General features: G+C 41.7%; 1 protein-coding gene across 9 annotated transcripts in view; it reads left to right on the forward strand.

Annotated features, from left to right (window-relative positions):
• Positions 1-20,319, forward strand: part of fam53b (family with sequence similarity 53 member B) — a 112,900-nt gene that overhangs the window by 4,993 nt on the left and 87,588 nt on the right. The window contains exon 2 of one of the 9 annotated variants that reach the window (XM_069899736.1): positions 1,170-1,485. The exons of 6 other annotated variants lie outside the window; for them this stretch is intronic. The gene's annotated coding sequence lies outside the window, so the exon portion shown is untranslated. Of the gene's footprint in view, positions 1-1,169; positions 1,486-3,279; positions 3,411-15,692; positions 15,785-20,319 lie in introns of all 9 variants that reach the window. 2 more of the 9 variants (XM_069899735.1, XM_069899734.1) reach the window with 2 other exon arrangements.

Here is a 20,319-nt window from a genome sequence, read left to right on the forward strand (position 1 = left end):
ATTTTTAGTCTCATGTGATGTTGTTTTCCTTGTGAAAAATATTCAGGCTCAATGGTTCTGCAGCAAATTCACCAATAAAAATAAAAAGGCCAGGATTGATACGTCATATTACAAAGATTTTGAATGTGCCAGTCTTCTAAAGGATGAATGCCATTCATATGACCTATCTCACGATACAGGTACTCCCCGACTTGTGACCTATGCAACTTATACGACCAACTTTTATTAAAAAAAAAGAAAAAATATAAAACTTACACAATTACAGTGAAAATCAAGCCTATCTATGGTGGCCGCCAGGTTGGCTAGTGTTCAACCTTTGGCAGGAGCTGGCCTTGGAGGCCACCATGTTGAGATATTTCACCACATTTTAACTCCTTGTGTCCCTTCTTTTCTGATTCTGTTGCTCAATATTCTGACGGTCGGACAGATTTTAGAGGTCAGTAGAGTCCACAGGGTGCTCAGGATCCGAAACAACAGAGAGAATGAGAAGAATTTGGAGATAGAACAGAAGGAAATCAATCCTTTTATTCTTCAGTATCACAGGTAGGGCACTTCTGACATGTGTCCATTCCGAGATATGACCGGTCAACCAGAACAGAACACGGACGTATGACAGGGAGTACCTGTACTTGCTGTCCTTGGTATACATAGTCGAGAGCTGATTGACTTGATGGATATGATATCACAATGGATATGATATCACAGAGCCCACAACTTTTAATAATTTTGATTTCAGTGAAATGTAACATAATTAAAACCATAATTGCAACATTTCATGACCGCAGCAAAGCCTATCCAGCAGCTAACAGAGCAGTACTGAGATTTCCTGGGATGGAGCCTGTCCGACATAATATGCCATTCCTTTAAGGAACATTCTAAGGAATATTAGGATCAGAAGGAGTGTAGCTCCATCCACAAAACTATTATTACTTCAAACCTCTGAATCATGTAGTATTGCAATCCTAATATGTAAAACCCCTGATGTCCGGCAGCTATGAGGATTGGTAGATTTCTGGTTGCTTTAGCCTTATTCTTGCAATGCCTAATACACCTGCATTAAGAATAAACAGTTTAAAATTCAAAAGATTAAAAATACTAAATTGTACTTGCACTGATCAAACCTCATTTGCCTGAATATTTAACCTTAAAACATTTTACTTTATTTTCAGTCACATTCTTTGAAAACATTTAACTGTCGTTACATCTGCAAGTTTCTACACTTTCACGGAGCCGCTTGAAGAGCAATAACATTATAGATAATTCCCCCCCAACACCACCACCGCAAGTTTACAGATGAAGACACTGAGCAGGGTGACTCTTCCTAAGCAAGGATGAGAGACACCCCAATGGCGAGCAGCACCAACCAGCTCTTCATCCTGGGTGACACCATTTCTGTTTTGCACAACTTTATTCAAGTAGCTTCTATGAGCAAAGCTTGATCAAGATCCTCCACTGGCTGAATATTTGCTCCCATCTTCACCAAAGGTTTCTGTGTTACTTCAGAGAAAATTTACTTTAACAATTTTAAACTTACATTTTTATCTATCATTTTATTCTTATTTATTTTAATCTTTTAAAATTATTTTCCTTGATTTTTTTTGGCAATTGCTTGATTTCCGGATACCAGGAGGTTTTATTGTGTTTTATTTTTAGGTTATTTCTAGTAAAGTCTAAGTTGATATTGAGTACTCAAAGCATAATAGATAAATAAAATACAGACAGTCCCCAGGTTAAAAATGAGTTCTTTTTCCTAGGTCTGTCTTTAACGCGAATTTGTATGAAAGTTGGAACAAGTACATACGGTCCTTATTTAGCGTCAAATGTTTAGTATATAGCATGTATAGTATTGATTTTACCTTTCTATGTATGTAAAACACAAGAAATATTTCCAGATACACTACAACATCTTAAACATAATAGAGTACATAATTGGATGATGTAGGATGGGGTCTTCATAGTGGTCGATAACAACCCCAGGGGCAGAGGGTTGGTCATTGGAACTGTTGAAGGAGGGTTGATAAATGTCGGGAGTCGATTGAACTTCATGGGTTGAAAGAATTGTAGAACCTGAGGTCCCTGCTCCTGCCAGGAGCCTGACGTCCTAATGTGTTGTTCAGTGGTTTGAAAACTCTCTGGTCTTCCTCTAATCCTAACCCAGGGTTCCCCTCCATACAAACTGGTGTTGTTCAGTGGTTTGGTCTGCCGCATCAGAGCAGAAACGAGAAAACCGATTCCCATCAGTGTAAGGCACTGTGCTGCGGGATAGTGCAGGGAGCCCGATCGCAGCGGGGACATCAATAACTTTCAACATAGCCACTTAACTCTCTCTGTTCCACAGTTCAGTGCCTATATTTCAAATATTTCAAACTAGAGTCTCGCAAAGTATTATGAGGTGGTTTAAATAGCAACAACAATAAAACTTTAATGTTGCAAATTTAAAACTGCGGGTCAAATAGAATATCATACAGCATACTCTCTCACGATGCTGACTCAACCATGCGCGGACCGGAAGCGGAGGGCATTCTATTTCTGGCCGACTTGCCAATTCATAAGAACAAGTTGTTTGTAAATCAGGCATTTTTAACCTGCCTGTAGGACTTTCTTCATCACTAAAGTGCTATTGTAACGTCAGGATTATTGCCCATCATTAGTTACAACCAGGTGCTGGGGAGTTGCCATTTAGAAGCACAACGGTCTTTATGTTTGCAGTCCTGTTTGCTGAGGAATTTTTCTATTTGGATTTGTGGTCCGTGGGTCTCCATTTCTGCTCACAAGCAATCACTATCCCAGCAACTCCACGTGATCATCTTCTGTCCATTTCTTGAGAGTTCACAAGAGACCTCTGCTTCTTGAAATCAATGTCCCAGAGGAAGGAGAAGGGGCCCAGGAGAAGCACTGGTCAAATTATGGCCCCGGGCCATTTGGGGCCTGTTGCCCATTTTTGTGATCCATTAGAAGAAAAAAATTGTGGCACTGCTGGAACGGCTGAAATGGCAGCGCTGGTGCGGACTCATGGAGAGTGGGGAGCGAAGTCTCAGAGCCCCCCGCCCCCCCCAATTGGGTCCAACTGCCGTTGGCTCTGTGCAGGTGTTAAACTGCCTGTTGAAGGTGCTGATGGTGGTTGAATACTACTGGGCTTAATATTGTTTGGCCTGTGACTTCTTGTATTTTTCTGTATGTGGCCCACTACCAAAAAGGTTTGTCCACCACTGCACTAGAGGGAAGTGATGAGAGTTGACATCTCCACACCTGCTTTCCTCCCCATTTACTTGTCCACAGGGGACCCATCCATGCAGCTTCCACCTGACGCTGGGGCAGAGGGCCAGAGACCAGACCAGATTGGACATTGGATCACATTGGAGCCAGTTTGAGATTCTGAACTCAGCTCCATTTTCAGATTCATCACACTGGTGAGTGTGGATCTGTCATGTAATGCTGAAGACTGGTTGGCGCATGTCTATAACTGTGTAACGCTGGGATACAGTTCTCACAGGCTCCAAGTTACAACACCTAGTTACAGACAACACTAATAAAGGTCACCTTGTAATGCCTAGGCCACAGTGCTGGTGGGTATGGGCTTGTCTATAGCGTAACTATATATGAAATTGAGCTATGTTATGGTGGGAACCAGGGTACAGTACTGATGGACATGGGGCACTAAGTAAACAATATTGAGAAAAAGTCTGTCCCTGTAATGCTAGTGGGAACAGATCTGACAGTGCAATTTAAGTAGAGTACTAGGGAGATCTAATTTGTCATTTTGTAATACTGGTGAGCTCAGCTGTACCCAAGCAATGCTAGGATACAGTACAGATGGGAACAGGCCAGTCAACATATAACACTGAGTACCGTACTGAGAATGCAGGTCTATTTCTTTGCCACACTTTGGAACAGTGCAGGTCAGTTATGGTATAAGATTGGGTTAAAGTGTAAGTGAGTACATGTCTGTCACTATATAATCTGGGAACGGTAAAGATTGACATGTACGTTACTTGGTATCGCTGAGGTAAAATACCAGTAGGCACAGATCTATCACCAAAACATTTTGATATAGTAGTAATAGATAAAACAGAGTGCTTAAGTAAACCTGCAGAGAATGTAAAATCGTATCTGTAGATATGTGAAAAGTAAAATATTTCATGAAGACCTGCAATCTGACCATGGGGAATTTATGGGGCAAGGAACAAAGAACTGGCAAACTAATTAAATATTTTGTGCCTGTCTGAAGAAGAACACAAATAACCTCCCAGAAATAGTAGGGAACAAGGTCTAGTGAGATGGAGGAAATGAAGAAAATCAGGGTTGGTTAGAAGAAGTAGAAATTTGAAAGGATTCGAGACTGATTTATCCATGGGCTCCGTTGGTCTGCATCCTGGGGCAACAAAGAAAATGGCCCAGAACTTTGAACTCTGATCCTGTGGATTAGAGAGTAGCTAATTTAACCTCTATTTAGAAAAAAAAGGGTAAAGGGAAAATGGAATTATCGACTCGTTAGACTGATGTTGGTGACAAGGAAAAGAAAAGCAACAGGAGCAGACAAGGGCAATGTGGATTCATGAAAGAGAAAATAGGTTTGACAAATGTGCTGGAATTTTTTGAGGATGTAACCAGCAGACAGGCGAGGGAGAAAGAGTGTATTTGGACTTCCAGAAGGTTTTTAAAGTAAGGTTGCACACAAGAGAGTAGTGTGGAAAATAAAGCAAAATAGGATTTTTGGGGATAACTGGTTGGGCAACAGGAAAAAGAATGGGAGTAAATGGGTATTTTTTTTTGATCAGGCAGGCATGTGATTCGAGGAATCGAGGGCATTGACGCAGAGTCCAAATTATTGATGTCTTATTGATTTAGAAAATAAATGTAATATCTCCAAGTTTGGATACAACACAAAGCAGGTTGGGAGGGTGAGCTCAAAGGAGGATGTAGAGAGTCTCTGCGTAATTTGGAAGAATTGATTGAATGGGACAATAGAGGATGAGCCGTATAATCTGGATAACTATGAGATTATCAATGTCCATGTCAATGAAGGGAAGGATCTTGTGAAGGATGTGAGGACTTGGGGAAATTTTATGGTCGGGAGGATGAGGGGTAATTCATTGAAGATTGGGATCTGGAGAAATTTCTGTGAGTGGTGAACATTGGGAATTCTCTATGCAGAAAGCATTGAATTGAAATTTTATTATTGTCATGTGTGTGTACAGACAGTGAAGAAAAATTTGTTTTGTGTTCTGTCCAGGCAAATCAACTTGTACGTAAGTATAGCAGGTGGTGCCAAGTAAAACAAGTGTAAAGTACAATGTTTACAGTTAAAATAGTGCATGGTATGTGTTGAGGTAGTTCAATGTTACTCTTAGGGTAAAGCGATCAAAGATACAATTAAAAAAAAAGCAGTAACACAGCCCAAAATGTGATGTTCTGCATGATCCTATTGAATGCTAGTATAGGCGCAAAGGGCTGAACAAGCTATCACTGTATAATGCAGGATCAAATCTGTCGCCTTGAATAGTAATGGTGGGCACAGGTCTGTCACCAGAGAACAATGGGGCTATAACGATGGCTACCAGTTTGTTTACTAGCATGAATAGTATGTCTGTTCAGTATTACTGGTTGCACAGCTGTGATACCAAGTTGTGTGCTGGTATGATGAAAATTTTTGGAGAAGTGTTTTATTGAGTTAGTGCGAATGTGAGGAGCTGTAAATTGCTCTGCACTGCTTTCCCTGCCTTGGCTTTCTTTCCAGGGTTTGCTGTCCTTGGAGAGAGGAATGTATACAATGGTAGCCGAGGGTGGATGTGGAGAAAATGTGTACAATTTCTTGACTTGGGCAATGGGAGGTGTGTGAAGAACCGGCTTGTTTTTTAAAAAAGAATCAGTTCGCTTTTATGTATTTCACTGAATAATGTGGATACAATATATTGCCTTGCTCTTGGAAGAAGTTTGGGTTGTAAATCTGGCCTTCACTGTAAAAATGTGCATATCACTGATTTAGGCCGAGGGTCAATTAACCAACAGCAACGCGTTTCCAAGAGAGGATGGTCTACGCTTTGTAGGTGATGGGATTCCCATGCTCCTGCTGCCTTTATCCTCCTTCATGGGGGAGACCGCTGGTTTGAGAGCTACTGTTGATGAGTTGCTGTGTTGCTTCTTGTCGATGGTAAGCGGTGTAGCCATGGTGAAGGAAGTGAATACTTAGAATGGTTGATCTGTTGCCAGAGAAGCAGACTGGGCTGCCTTGGATAAAATGCTGTTGGAGCTGCAGATGTACAGTGAGTAATCCTTGCTGCTTCTCGTTTGTAAAAGATAGCAAGGAAGGAGATGAGCCATTTGTCACAGAATGCACTGCCTCTGACCTGCTCTTATAACTGCAGTGTTTATGTGATTGATCATTCAACTTTGTAATTGATGTGTTCTCAAGAATGTTGATTGTGTCAGATTTGATATTGTTTTGGTGTCCATTGTCATTTGGAAATGGTCAAGCTCTTCTGTTGGAGTTGCCCATTTGCCTGTTTGAGCACAAGAACGTTAGTAGAAAGAGTAGGTGCAGGTCATTTATAGTTTGAGTTTGCTGAGCCATTCCTATGAAACATCTTGCACACATTATTGAATTATTATCTTGAGAGTGCCATTGACTTTGATGCAGTTCAGAAACTTTACATTGGCCTGGAAGGGAAAAAAATGTGAGAATTATTCATGCTTTGAATTGACAGAACGACATCTGGGACAACCTCGGAGCATTTGCTTGCCTCGGCACTCAGCTAAAGAGTGGCCAGAGGTTAACATTAAAATGGACAAGTGGCCGCTATCCTGATTTAATCCCGGAAACGTGTCTTCACATTGTTTTCCCCAAGCTGAGTGAGCATCTGACCAGAGAAGGTTAATCAAAAATGCATTGTGGCAGCAAACTTCAGGAACCAGACAATCCACGAGCAAAGCGGCGAAGCTGTTTTAGATCCAAGATATAAATAGCATTTTGCATGGTTAAGGCAAAGCTAAAATAAATATCTCTATTTACAAGCATCATGACCACAGTTATTTTCTCATCTGTTTGACAGCTTTGCGATCGCTCATTTTGTGTTTTCTGTGGGATGGGCACAAATAAAGTAAATACTGTTTGGTTTTAACAATTTATGCACAAATTTTTGATGAAAGTCATCCAGGAATTGAAGATGTCATTGAAGATCTTGCAAAAACATCCTTGTGTAAAATTAATAAGAGCTGTAGAGCTGTACTTTTCTGCTGCTCATGTTTGCCTCCATTCTGAGTGAAGGTGTTTTATTCATGTTTGGATCAAGGCTGCAGCAGTTCATTCCTGGCTGAACTCAAACTGACCTTTAATGAGCAGGTTCCTGTTGGATGTCACTGGTCCTTTTGACAAACCCTACTATCAATCCACATTACGTGTCGGGTGGATAAATAAATCCCAGACATGGTGGAGTCTGGAGTGACACACTTTGCGTAGCGAGGGTGGCATGGATAGCGTTGCGGGAGGCAAATTCTTCTTACAGCGCCAGCAACCTGGGTTCGAATCCAGCGATGTTAGTAAGGAGTTTGTACGTTCTCCCTGAGTCTGCATGGGTGTCTTCCGGGTGCTCCAGTTTCCTCCCACCCTCCAAAAATGTACAGGGTTTGTCGGTTAATTGGTGTATTTGGGTTCCATGGGCTCGTGGGCTGGAAGGGCCTGTTACCATGCTGCATGTCTAAATTATATTTTAAAAATAAAATTAGTTGCCAGGCATGACTGCATGTATGACTGTGACAGACTCTGCTGGTCCTGTGAGGCAGCTCCCACAATTTTGGCATGCTTTCTGGTGTTAAGCGAGCAAAACTCTGCCAGGATTAACTGATAACTGAAATTGTAACTGCATTATTGCATTTTATTCTTATCATCATTATATACATGCTTACTGTGGTTCATCTCAGCATGTTGAGTTATTTCAGAAGGCAGAGTCTTAGAGGTGGCAGATTTCTTTGCCTGAAGATTATTTTGCTTATTTGACAATTTGGTGGTCTCGTTATGACTTTCACTAATACCTTTCATGTACTCCTGTTTCTCTTTGTCTAAATTCAAGGGTCCTTATTGGGTGGCACCGTTGGTGTAGCGGTGAGCGCATCGCCTTTACGGCGCCAGTGACCGAGACCGGAAAGGAGTTTGAACATTCTCCCCGTGACTGTGTGGGTTTTCCCCAGGGGCTCCGGTTTCCTCCCACCGTTCAAAACATACTGGGGGGGGTGTAGGTTAATGGGGTGTAAATTGGGTGGCACGGACTTGTGGGCCGAAAGGGCCTGTCCAATGCTGTATGTCTAAATTTAAATTTATTGGCAAGTCAGAATCTCTAGATTATTTCCAAACCCCAGGATTACAAACCAAACCATGATGTTGCTGAACCTATTTGCTACAATTGCTGTCATTAAATGAGAATTAAACATTTTGATTCTGGCCCCTTTGCTTTAAATCAGTTTATCCACTTTGTAGTGCATAGATATCCCCATTATCGCAGATGCCAGAAATGTGAATTTTCTGGTTGATTGAGACTCACTCTTGCACCTTATTAAGAATATATAGTTTGAAAGACAAAAGACGTGAAAATGTAAAGTAATTCAAAAATAAATAAGTCATTCCTGTAATTTACAAAATTTAAATTGTAACCCTGGCTGCTGGCGCTGCAATGTTGTTGCACTAGCCACTACGGTAACCGTGCTGATGTCAGACATAGCCCCATCCTCCAAGTTTACAGATAAAGGCTTACTAAAATACTTAATAATATACTAATAAAGATAAAGACTCTTAGCAGGCAGTGATAGGGAGACACTTTGGTAGAGTTGCCCCAGCAGTGAGCACATCAGCCTTGGCATTGCCATTTTATTCAAACACCACTTTATTGAACCTTTATTCAAAAAACTACTGTGGACGGGGCAAGACTATGGCGCTTCCATCTTCACCAAGGGGTTGTGTGTTGCTGTGGAGAACATTTCCTTTTACAATTTAAAACTTTTATTTAAAACTTTATTCTTATTTGTTTTAAAAAAAAATATTTATTTATTGACTTTTTTTGCCGGTTGTTTGAGTTCCACTTGATTTTACTGTAGCTTGAAATGCATGTATCCCAAGATTTAGAAAGGTAGTTTTACCCCTACTTTACCCACCATGCCACCTACTGCCTGTGATTTTTTAATTGTAATAAAGAAACATGGGTTCTTTTAAAATAACTGACATTTATTTGCAAAAGACTCAAGCCCACGTCGAGGCATCAATCTTGAATCCAACTGAAGCCTCCCTCTCGTGGTCAGGAGGATCACTAGCCCTCTATCATTGCATCCCCTTTCCTTGAGATGTTTAATCTAACAACATGACACACTAATACTGTATTAATTTCAATTTAAAATTCAACACAAACGTAAACACAACATCTGCAGCACAAACTTTTAAAGTGTGCAGTTCTTTTTCTTTCAGAGATTCAATCTATCAGGTGCTTTGATAACACGTGGATCTTCTTCACACAGGCGCTACTGTTAGCTCTGCTGGTCCACTGCTGTCTAGCACTGGTGGTATTTCCTTTGTTGCTGTGCAGGCTGGCTCTTCTGCATTTGTCTGGCCTTGCAGTGATTCTTGTGTTTTCAGCAGGCTCTTTCAATTCCTCTTCAGTATTTGACCCTCCTCTGTTCTGACCGTATTGGATCTCAGACTTGCTTCCTCCAGAACAGTGGCCCTTTTGTCCCAAGTGTTGGAATCTCGAAGTCTTACTGTGCCAGTGGCCCCAAGCTTCCTTCTGACTTATAGTTTTCTTTTTGTTTCCTTTGCAGACATTTTTGTTTCTGTTCGAAACTTCAACATCTCTATTCTTGTTTGGGCCTGCAGAGTAGGGAAGTGTGATGTGTAGTCTGTGTCCCATCAGAAGCTCAGCAGGTAACATGCCATGTTCAAATAGTGAAGGTCTGTAACTCCATAGAGCTCGATAAAGATCTAAGCCACTGTCTAGTGCTTTCTTCAGCAACTGTTTAACTATGTGAACTCCTTTTTCTGTTTTACTGTGTGATTGTGGATGCAGAGGACTTGAAGATACATGTCGAAAATTATACTCTTCTGCAAAGTTCTAGAATTCTCGACAGCTGTAGCATGGCCCATTGTCACTGTAGACAATTTGAGGAATTCCATGTCTTGCAAAGATCAATTTCATATTCTTGATCACACAAGCAGCAGACGTATTAGGAAGCAGCACAATCTCCGGATAGTTTGATGGATAATCAATAACCAGCAAGTAATTATTTCCATCCATGTGGAACAGATCAGTCCCAACTTTCTGCCATAGTTCTGCTGGTAAGTCTGTTATTAACATGAGTTCCTTTAACTGCTTTGTGAGATGATGCAAACAGGTCTCACAGTCTGAAACCATCCTGTCAATGTCAGTGTTTATCCCTGGCCAATAAACAGCAGTTCTAGCCCTCCACTTGCATTTTTCCATTTCAAGGTGCCCCTCATACACCCTTTTCAGCATCTCTTGTTGCAGTGATTTAGGAATGATAATTCTGCTCTGTCTGAGTTGACAACGCTCAGCTCTGATGTTGTAGTTTAGCTGATATTATCCTCCAGGCCATCTCACTTTTAATTTCATCCCTGCTTGGAATCTGATAATGTTCCCTCTTTTTATTGGCATTCGGGTCTTTTATGTCCGTGTACACATGTCGGTCACCATTCTTTTTGATACACCATTGTATTCACCCATTCTATGGGTTCTTCCACTCTATTTATGACCCTTAGTGACGTCATTCGATCGAGATCCTGCTTGTGCTTTTCTTTCATTGACGCTGGAACCCACCTTGGGGCATCACTACTGGCTGTGCGCCCTTAACTGTATCTTATAGGGGAACGGAAGAACTCCAAACCCCTTGAAGATGTCTGGAAATTGATCCAGTATTTCCTCTACGCTGTTCTGTGCATTGATGCTGTTGATGGGGTGCACCTTCTTGATTAGGCTTAAGTTTTCACATGCTTTGTCACCAAGCAGTGAATCATGTCTCTCTAGGACTACTGTAACCTGAGGTGGTGCTTCTTATCATTACCTTTCACCTTGAGTTTACATGTACCTTTCATGTCCATTGTAGGCTATGAGCAGTTCAGGATTTGCATGGATGTATGGCCTTATCTTCATTGACCTGATGTTGAACTCACAGATCACATTGAGCTTTGCCCCTGTGTCCAGCTTGAAATGAATATTTGCTTCATTTGTATGCAATGACACAGTCCACTTATCCTGCTTGACTCTGTTCACGTCTGGCCGTTCAGAATCTGTTGGTTTCTAATCTTCCTTCACTACCATGCCCACGAAGAGTATATCACTGAGGGTAGTTCTATTTTATTTCCCTTTGGAAAAATATTGCTATGTGTAATGAATCTGCCCTTTGCACTTATTATAGACTTTTCCATAGGCTGCGCATTGTTTTGCTACATGTTAAATGCCACATTGTTTGCACTTGAATGTCTCTCCATTTTTTTGTTGTTTCCTATATCTCATTTTTTGTTTGTGTGTGTGGACACACATTGTGGCTATGACTATGCCTTCATTTTCACATTTGTGTGCTGCAGAGCTAATTCACTGGCGTGGCATATCTTCACAGCTCCAGTTAAGGTAAGCCCTGTCTCTCACAGCAACTTCTCTCTCACTTTCTAATCAATAATCCTGAACACGGACCATTGAATATTGCAGTGATCCAAAACTTCATGTTCTTGCTTTTAATTTCAAGTTCTTTTTAAAAAAAAAAAATGTATTGAAGCTCTCTCCCTGCTTCTGTGTGCGCGAGCAAACACGTACCTCTTGAACGTTTCATTTTTCTTTGGTGAACAATGTTCATCAAACATCCTGGTAACCTTGTTAAACTTGCTCTGGTCTTCTGCCTCGGCAAAAGCAAATGTATTGAAAACCTCTAGTGCTTGAGATCATGCCTCTGTAAGTAGCAGTGCAATCTTCCGTGCATCAGGTTTGCTATAAAGTTCAATGGCTTGCAGGTACAGCATGAATTGTTGTTTAAACCACCTCCACTCGTGGTCAACATTTCCAGTCCAATTTACAGCACCAGGAGTCTTCACACTTTCCATTTTTCTGCTGCTACACTCTGCACACTCCTGGTGTTTCTTCCATTCCTGGTATCATGTGATATTTCTTTTTATTATAATAAAGAAACTTGGGTTCTTTTAAAATAACTGTACTTCAGCTATAGACTCAAGCCCATTTGGAGGCATCCATCTTGAATACAACTAAAGCTGCTGCAAACTAGTCTCCAACCCCCTCTATTGGTTAGGAGGATCACGAGCACTCTTAGATACACACTACTTTTCCTTCAATAAAGCCTAGTTGGAATTGTGGACTATGTTTTGCTAAAGCCTATCTCCATTTTAAAAGGATTGTCGTTGGAAGGGTGACGAGTTCGAAGAGAATGCCTGCCACATCATCCATAAGCTAGTAACTATAATTTTATCGTTACCTTGTGTGTAGCTAATTTCCTCCTTATTTTTACTTTGGGAGTAGAAAAGCCAGTAATGCTGAAAGTGCAAATAAATAACGTACCCTTTTCACCAACAGTGTTTTATTAGAAGTTGAATAGAGGTTTGAAGCTTTCTACATTCCTCTACACCATGTGAAATTAATCATCATTCATTTAAAATGCTGTATTTTGCTTTAGGGAAAATTGATACAATTCCTTGTGTTTTTTAAGCAGGTTTTAAAAAAAAAAACACACTGGGAATGTTTTTGCTCCAAATAAGTGTTTGAACAATTAAAGCCTTGGGAATTGGTGGGCCTCAATGTGACCTTCTCAATCTTAGAGTACTAACATTTGAAAGCAGCCATGGTCGTGCAGCACAGAAGCAGGACCTTTGGCCCCTCAAGTGCATGCTGACCATCAATCAACATTTATATGTGTCTTAATTATCTTCAGGAACGCAATGGGGGCAATTTACAGTGGCCATTTACCTGAGACAGCCATGTCTTTGGGATATGAGAGGGTACCCGAGATTAAGGAAGGAACCTATGTGGTGCCGGGGTGAATGTGCAAACTCCGCACACTGGAGACCACTATGGAATCAGGTAATCGTTACTGAAGCTGTGAGGTGGTACCTCTCCTCGTTAACCACTGTACTGCACACTCACCAACAGAGAGATGCAGACTAAGAAGGTTCTCTCCCGCTCTCGTATTACAAGGCTGGCTGGAGTGGAGAAGAAACTCTGCCTTCTGAGGACGTTGGAGCAGTTGAGCCCTATGCTACCAGTGTCGCAGTCCAGGTTTGCTATCTCCATGTATGTAGGCATCTAGTACTCTTTCACTGTGTTTCCTCCCTCATTGAAATGAATAGTATCTCCAGGTGATGACATAGGGTGCTCAGCTCTTTCCATAAAATACACAAGACAGGAGCATAAATGGGCTATTCAGCCCATTGAGTCTGTCCCACCATTTAATCATGAAGATACCCAGAAGCAGTATTGGCCTGCTTGTTACTGTTTCTGTCCTTCTTCACTGCAGGCTCACTAGGCATAACCCATCACCAAGGGCGGCATGAATGGCATAGCGGTTAGCGCAATGCTGTTGTAGCACCAGCGGCTTGTGTTCGAATCTGGCACTGTCTGAAAGGAGCTTGTACGTTCTCCGCGTGTCTGCATGGGTTTCCTTCAGGTGCTCCAGTTTCCTCCCATCCTTCAAAATGTACCTGGGCTGTGAGTCAGTTAGGTGCAATTAGGCGACATGGGCTCTTGAGCCAAAAGGGCCAGTTACTGTACTGTATGTCTTTTTTTAAAAAAAAACACGATGTTTATACCAGGGGGAAGAGGTGAAACGGAAGCAGAAGTCATCGGGCTGAAGATGTGGTGGCTGTGGGGCTCTCTGCATTATTGTATTCATGTCTGCGAAGCACCAGGAAAAAAAAAGTTAAGGAAGATGCGTTTCATGAAGGGAGACACCTGGCACTGGCAGAGGCACAGGAGACCTGTATAGGTGGCTTGACGATAATCTTGCCCTGGTGAAACCAGATAAGGGCAATGAGAGATTCACATTCAGGAAAAGGCTACTGTAATGCACTGTCAAATACTTGGCGTATTGGCCAGCCTAGCAGATCAAATGTCCAAGAAGAGAATCGAATCCTCGTAACTTGTATGAGATTGTATGGAGCCATGGGAGCACAACTTCTGCAGTGGAGCTGATCCACTCAGATCATTAGTGTTCTACTATCTTGAGCCAGTAGCAGGACGATCTTCAATGGAAGAAGATTACTGTGTGTAGGAGCAGAGAGATTTCTTTCATTGGACCTCTTCATATTTCATGAAGTTCGTAGCTGTTTTCTATTGTTGGAAGGGCTCTAGAAACTATTTAGACCGAGCTCACAAAGATCAGCTTCCCATTATTTGCCTGATCCCATTAGAATCCCCAAAAAATTCTTTAAATGGGTTGAATTGGGTGCTGCGACCTTGTTTTCCTCAAAGTGCTCTGGTTTCCTTCCAAATTCTAAAGATGTGCGAGTTGGTAGGTTATTTGGCCACTGTAAGTTACCTCTGGGGTGCAGGGGAGTGGCAGAACCTGGTGAAAGTTGGGGAGAATAAAAGAAAGTCAGGATTAATGGAGGATTAATTTAGATCGGTGGTTATGGACGGTGTGCAATTGGTGGACCGAAGGACCGATTTTGCTGCATCTTCTGACAAAGTAATAGTGCATCATGACCTCCAGCACAGACTCCTGCTTCCACCATTAGAAGGGGAGCATACTCCCAGCACCCAAAAATGAGTACTGTAGCACAGTCAGAGAACACGGTTGGCGTAGCGGTTAGCACAACATCTTCACGGTGTCAGCGATAGCGTCTGGACCTGGGTTTGAATCCCATGCTGCCTGTAATGAGTTTTTAAACATTCTCCCCATGTCTGTGTGGGTTTCCTCCAGGGGCTCCGGTTTCCTCCCACCCTTCAAAAACTTGCTGGGGGTGCGGGTTAATGGGATGTAAATTTGGCAGTATGGACTCGTAGGGCTGAATTGGCCTGTTACAGTGCTGTATGTCTTGATTTTTAAAAAACACCATGCAGCCAACATGGATAAGAGATAGTGCACTGTTATTTTATATTTCAATTTACTTGAGCCTGTTTTGCTCAGACATTAATGAATTTCATTGTGTTTTCATATTGAATAAGGCATTTGTTTATATTTTAATTGAAAGAGGAATAAAATCCAGGAGAATGAGGGGAGATCCTCATTTGGGATAGACTGATGCATCATGCAGTTTGGCCTTGCCATTAACTCATAGTTTCCATGGGATGTCATGGCATCTCACATCCATTTGCAGAGTGTTTTCCTATTGGAACAAAATGGTTCTAGGAATCAAAGCCTCTAAATCAAAAGTCCATGAGTCACTAAAACTGACAATGAATTTCTATGAATAGCCCTTCTCCTTTGAAAATGGTCAGACATTCAGATGTCAGTGTTGGCACTACCTCCATTCTGCTTCCATTTCTCTTGCCTGCTAGAAGCTCACAACGTGTGTGGCTGCCTCTCATGTCTGTTCTGCAAAGAGAGCTAATATGTCACTGTCCTAGGCACTGTTAGGCAGTTTTTGAACTTGAGTGACATGATTTTGCTATATTAAAACATTAAACTATATTAAAACATTCTGCTATATTAAATCCGTCAGAAAATTGAGAGTCCCACCATGTTGCTTTTTTTTTTAGCTGCTAGTGAAGTGAAACATGAAATTTTGCAGACGCTGTGAAAGCATTTGAACGCTGGAGGAACTCAGCATGTCTCACCGTGTCCATAGGAGGTAAAGATATATAACCAACGTTTTGGGCCTGAGCCCGTTTTCAAGGTATAAGTGAAAAACAGACAGACACATGAATTAAAAGGCTGTTAAGAAGGGGGAGGAGCACAGACCAACAGACAAAAGGCATTACTTGGAGGACAGTTGTGAGGGAGAGTGAGAATTGATTGGGAGAGAGGGAGTTTTGGCTCTATGAATGCAGAGCCTGGGGAAAGGAGATGGAGACAAGGAAAGAGAGAGAGAAAGAGGATACATATTGGGAGGTGGGGAATCTTAACAGAAACCAGAGAAGTTGATGTAAAATGAAATTGACCTTTGCAACTTGTCTATTGGAGGAGTCTTAAGTATTCCAACTGATAAAATCTGGCAAACTGAATCATGGTGGTAATTGTTAGGTATGAATGTGATCTGTCTGGAAAGTAATATTTAAAAAAAGCATGAGTTGTATCCACCAAAGCTGAATTGAAACTTGTCTGATATTTTAACACATGTTGGGCAACTCCGTCACAGAGAGAACAACCATTGTTGTGGCACATTTATTGAGCTAATAACATCCTCAATGTATTTTTGTTGTGCTTCAGGTGAGCATTGTATGTCTGGAGTGGTGATTTTCTGTTTAGTCTTTTGCAACACACACCGGAAAAAGCAATGAGCACTCCCACAACTTCCAGAATTTCTTTTGCTTGCTTGTGCCAGAAAGAACTGGTGGAGAGTGGAAGAATGCAGTTAGAGTTGAAGCCAAAAACCTGGCACTAATTAACATAAGAATGTCAGTGGTGTTGGCAGAGACGTTGGTGAATGCACTAGAACCTTTCTGTATACATCAGGACATTTGGTGGTCTACTTGATAATTCCTGGCAAGACAACCCAATAGAATTTTCTGCCTGTGTTGCCTGGCAGTCAATTCTTCCAGAGCAGCATGCTGTGTGCAACTGAAATGGCCTCTGTTCAGTGAGTACTGGAAGGTCTCAATGAAGCGCTGACATGCACAATTCCAGAGTTGAGCCACTCAGCCTCTCAAGCTTCCATCGGCATTTATTTAGCTTGTGGCTGATCTGATGGTCACCGCAGTACATTTTAGATGGGCATGAACAATCTCCCTTGAATTTGTTTGGCTGCAGTGGCTTGCATTACATGGCAGTCAGCTATCTTAGGCAGAGAAGGCCTAGGGATGAGAGCCATGTCAGGGCAGCTGGCCTTGAAGTTTGAATACTTGCATATTTGGTGTCCCTCATCTGTGACAAAGGAAAAGTAGTCATAATTTCTTCTCAACTACAGAGCACCAATGACCCCTCAATTATGTTGTGGCAAATCACAAGCTGTGATTCATTTGTTTGGAAACTACACTGAGGTGGTTCTGTGAGCTTGAATAGTTCAAGCACTCGTGCAAACCTGAAGTGACGTGACATGACTTTCTGTGCTGACTGTATTGGGAAACTTCAGACTTTTGTGAATACTTTTCTGAGTGACGGGGAAAGGAACATTGATCTCTCGATCCTGTCAGTATCAGATTTTTTTTGACAATGAGCCCTTTCATGCTCCTGTCTTCAGGGTGCCTATCCATGCCTGTGAACTTCTCACCATGTCCCAGTTCCAAGTCATCCAGCAACACCTATGGAAGCACTTTGTGTGCACAGAATTACCATATGCTAAAACAGCAGTAAAGGTCAAAAGAAGCTTCAGTGGTGATCAGAAACACAGTTTGGCATGAATGTGTAGCCTCAAATGTTCTCCTTAGGAAATGCAAGTGAGAGTGGGCAGACCTTTCAACCACCACAGCTCCATAGCAAACAGGAATATTTGGTTGGTGAACAGTGCTGGAAGAACCATCCAAACATGTGGCTGAATTTCTCCATGTATGACTGAAAATGGCCTTCACATCATTGGGATTTTGTCTGGTACTGGAAACACTTCATTTGTGTAAATGTAAAAAGAAAGTACTGCACAAACTGTGTCCCCGAAGACCAGGCCATTAAGAAGCTGGTGATCTGTAACATCGTGGAGGCTGCTGTGATCCCTGATATTTTGGAGGCTTGTGTCTTTGATGCGTGCGTGGTGCTCAAGCTTAATGTGAGATTGCCTTATGGCATCAGCTATATTATCCACACCAAGGTGGTGCAAAATCATTTCTGGGAGGCCAGGAAGGACCAACCCCACCCTTCCCCCTCCACATTTCAGGCCAAGAGCTAATATCCCACATGGACCTCTTTCCAAACCAATGTAAACATCTAGAAAATGTGTCATTTGGTTTGAAATCATAAAAAAGAAAACTTCAGAGAGAGACCAAGTATTGTTTTAAGTGTAGTTAATGCCCACCACTTCTAATAAAGTGTGACTTTTGATTTAGAATGGAAGAAATCAGGGTTTTGTGATCAAATTCGTAGGTAACACATTTAAGTTGAGATATTGACAATATCACTTAATCATTGCATTTAGTTGGAGTGTACATCCCTACCCCCTACCCCCCCCCCCCCCGCGCTAACACTAAGGAGACCGCACACCCTGATGGACTGATTATTATTGCTGGGGATTTCAACCAGGAACTTCAAGTCAGGGCTACCTAAATTCCATCAGAATGTGGGCTTTGCCACGAGAGGGGGGAACATGTTGGATCTCGTGTATATGAATATTTCCGACACGTATCCGGTGGAGCCCTTCTCCCACCTCTGATACTCAGACCACCTCTCTGCAAAGCTAATTCCAGACCAGTTTCGAAGCAGGTTAAAAGCTAGACAGCGGGGGCATTCATGCACTTCAAGACTGCTTTGAGTGCACTGACTAGCACGTTCAAGGAAGCAGCAAACTGGAGGAGTATAAATCAAAGACCATCATTACTCATTCTATTCAGAAGTGGAGGTGCATGTGCTGCTCAGGAACTGAGACACGGCCTTCAGAGCTTTTGGAGGAGCCAAGCTCTTTAAAGCCATAAGGGAAGCAAAGCATCCACATGCCCAGCGCATTCACAGTCACTTCCTGAACAGCAAGAACATGCGACACATGTGGAAGGGCATCCAAGACTTGCGTAAATATGCTCCATGGTCCTGCAGAAATGCAATTTCGCCAAGGTGACTTGAACTTTTAAAACATTCATGGTGTGGCTTGAAGGAAAAAATGTACAACTGTGAAATAACTGATAATTCTTTTAATGTTTATAAGTATTTTTCTGAACATCCAATTGAAGCTGAGATCACAACACCCAGCATGTAGACTGATAAAAGCTTGAATCCAAACCACAAATGTAACCCAACAGTATTTTAAAATTGGCCTCCAGTTGTACATCAGGATCTTATAGTAACTGATACAGTGGATAGAATAAAATGGTGATGTGTTAATAATCTAAAACATCATGCTTAATGCAACCTAGAGAAATAAAATGAAAGATGACCATAAAATATTGCCTGCTTTCCAGATCCTGCTTTGAAATCAATGGAAGATGTGCCAAACTTGAGAGCAGGATGTTGACAAATTCCTAATTGGTAGAGATTTTGCAGCAGTTTTCACTTTTCAGTTTTCTGTTGCCTTCCCACAACTCCCTCCCCCAGCTGTGATCACAGAAAGAAAGCTGACTTTGACCAAGTCAGGCCACCATGACTCCTCGCTCTTGTAATACTTAAAGCTGTATTTAATCAGAGTTCTATGTAACTTTTTAGAAACTGAGAAGTGTTGTCAGAAATATGTCACTTCTGTTCAGCTGAAGAGTAAATTTTTTATAGATATTCATATTGTTAAAGGTGATGTGCTCTATTTGTGAGGAATGTATTATGTGTGTATATGTATGTGTGCTGTGGTCCAGGGGAACGGTGGTTCATCTGGTTGTATATGTAGAGTTGATGTTGAAGTTGATGAGCTTTTCCCAGAGTCACAATGGACAAAATTCACTGCCATCTCCAGTATTGTGTCTGAATAGACCAGCTGAGTTCCTCCAGCATTTTGGTATTTTTTATTTAAAAAATACACAGATGCTGGGAAGCTGAAGTAAAATCTGAAAATGCTGGGAATACTCAGCAGGTTGGACAGCATCTGTAGAAAAGGATGCAGATTTAATGTTTCAGTTTTCATGAAAACTAAGTAAATTTTAGTACAGCTATACCGCACGTTACGAATACTAGCTTTATGAAAATTTGCTTTTGCGAAGAAATCTGTGTTCGCTATCCGAAAGAAATTTGAATGGGTTTTCGCTTTTATGAAAATGGCCTTCAATGGCAGTGAATGGGTCATTGCTTTATGCCACCAGCTTAAGAAAAGTTCTATAGGAACACTCTCGTTAAAAGGAGTACACCTGTATTCTCTATCTGAGGATAATGGACGGAATTTTCCTGAGATCAAATTGATTAATTTGCCAGTTAGCAACACATTATATTCTTTGTCTGAAATGTATTGCTAATGGAGTGGCTTTAGAATAGGGTACACTTCTTCTTCTTTGGCTTGGCTTCGCGGACTAAGATTTATGGAGGGGTATGTCCACGTCTGCTGCAGGCTCGTTGGTGACTGACAAGTCCGATGCGGGACAGGCAGGCACGGTTACAGCAGTTGCAAGG

This window comes from Narcine bancroftii, chromosome 10 (genome assembly GCF_036971445.1).
Source record: "Narcine bancroftii isolate sNarBan1 chromosome 10, sNarBan1.hap1, whole genome shotgun sequence".
Lineage (NCBI taxonomy): Eukaryota > Metazoa > Chordata > Chondrichthyes > Torpediniformes > Narcinidae > Narcine > Narcine bancroftii.